At 34.5% G+C, this 2,245-nt stretch overlaps 1 non-coding gene across 1 annotated transcript; it reads left to right on the forward strand.

Annotated features, from left to right (window-relative positions):
- The first annotated feature begins 637 nt into the window (after positions 1 to 637).
- On the forward strand, positions 638 to 728 carry LOC149216707 (small nucleolar RNA R64/Z200 family). Its single transcript, XR_016251323.1, has one exon. It is a non-coding gene; the product is annotated as a small nucleolar RNA R64/Z200 family (small nucleolar RNA).
- The last annotated feature ends 1,517 nt before the right edge of the window (positions 729 to 2,245 follow it).

A 2,245-nucleotide genomic window follows, 5' to 3' on the forward strand; every position in this document is an offset into this window, starting at 1 on the left:
ATGGTAGTAATGGCAAGCGTGCTTTAAAAAAAATATTATTTTGATATGAAAACATATTTATCAATTGCTTTATAGAAAAAAAGCACCACCATCAAACATTCCAAAAATCTCATTTTCAATAATTATTTAATAATAATCTTATTTCCAAGAAATAATTTTAAATATTAAAAAAAGAGCCACCTTCGTCAAACATGCCAAGGGTCTCATTTTCAATAATAATTTTATAATAAATCTTTGGTGTAATGACGAAGATTGAGTTACCCAGAAAAAAGTTGTACACTTAATAAATCGCATTATTCATCTGATAAATTATATCGAGACTTCATTTGGTGTCCCATCATCCGACGTGGATGTAGAATTGTGTGCCATTAGCACATGTGGTTATTTTATATATATATATATATATATATATGACCTTGGAATATACAAACTTCAACACGTGGCACGAATGGCATAGTTTCATGGTAAAATTTTGTTCCATGTTGACATACTTGAACTGTTGCCCACAGTAAGCAAAAGAGTAGTCATCCATGGCGAAATGTGGATGTAACAAACGCGGAGTAATCTCTTCTACGTGTTAATATTCTCTTACAACCAATAATATGAGAGCTAGTTTCTGGGATTTTTTGTTGTGGGTTTTTAGCCATGATGAATGTTACAAGTATTACACACGCTAGACTTCGGAGATGGACACCATCGATGAGACATATGTTCATTATGAGCAGAATAAGTAAAGTATTGTGGGTTGTTTTATTACCTCTATCATTGCTTTCATATGTTTTATATTGGATCTCTGTTGTTGGTTGTCATGCATTGATAATTATAGTTAGTAGACTAATTGTCATAGACACATACATATAGATGGGTGGCCAGGCTCCTTATGAGGAGAATGTAAGGCCATTTGATGAAAATATGGATGTTGGATCGATTACCAAAGCGATTAGTCTTTAAGTGCATTTTGTTGTAATGCCATGAATTGATTTTATATACCGATGTGGGGAGGTTGAATTGTGATTCTTTTGATTTGTTTTTGCCTTTGATTTGCCATGGTTTGTTTGGTTTTTTTTTTTTTTCAATATCTCTTAAAAAATAATATGGTGGAGGACGCTTTTGAAAGTTTGTTTTTGGGAAGTTAGATGAGTTGTAATTATAATTAAGTGAATGAATAATAGTGTTCTTTTCACTTAAAAGCTTAGATTTTACACTTGTTTTTATTTTGGGTAATGTTTGGATTCAACACGTGTGGCTCATCTCCATTATGTAATTAGGCAAATGATGAGATGAGAAATCTAAATTTGTTCAGATTATTCAATCATTTCTTCCATGTCTTTCGTGTCTCCAAAATGAGCCATATTTATTGGTCACTCAAATAAAACAGTGTGATGGATAAACTATTCATATCACAGAACTCAACTCCTTAAAAAATTTTAGGTATTGTTTTCCCTTTCATGATCTGGCAATGTTTCCATGTTGTTTTTCTATATTACATCTGTAAAAAGGAAGTAACCCTCTGCTGCTCGATTTTCTGCATTTGGTCTACACCTTGTGGCCAATCTAGAACTGTAGATTAGAATCTTCGGTGATGGGTTTCAGAGATATCAACAATTTTGTTGCGTTTTGCGAAAGGATATTACATTTGATTTTTATCATGGACCTATAATTTTCGTAGTCCGGAATGCATGCAATTTTGCAATGTAAGTGGTAAAGAAATTTTTGGGATCGGCGGCCTATCGATGTAGGTACTGTGAAGAGGAGTGTCTTGCAATCTGCTTTTATGGTGTGGTTCGACTGCTGATAGGTATTGCTTTTATTTTATTTATATTAAATTAAGATATTAATCATTCATCGACATTACAACTATTATTTCATGCGCCAAATTTCAAACAAAACATTGTCCTAAGGATATCTATGTTAGAAATACGCACCTAGAGGTGGAGAGAGTGGAAAAACACCGTGTCATTTATAGAGACGAAAACATCGTTCACTTACAGATTCTGTCCCTCTGCAAGTGGTATGACTGAAGGCAACATGTTTCCCTTCTTCCATACTTTACCGTGAGGAAGAGGTCTTTGCTTGCAGGGCTTTTCAATGATATCTCTGGCAACATTGCAAAGTCCAAAGTGCCGCTAGTGGACAATGATATGGTATCAATTGAGGATTGACCGACTTCATGAGAACTACTGCCCGTTCTGCACCGCTTGCGCTTTTCCAGTCGTGACTGAGAAGATGCTTGCGGAGATGGTGA

Source organism: Pinus tabuliformis, chromosome 1_1 (genome assembly GCF_031772625.1).
Source record: "Pinus tabuliformis cultivar Carrire ecotype Pingquan chromosome 1_1, CPIR1, whole genome shotgun sequence".
Classification (NCBI taxonomy): domain Eukaryota; kingdom Viridiplantae; phylum Streptophyta; class Pinopsida; order Pinales; family Pinaceae; genus Pinus; species Pinus tabuliformis.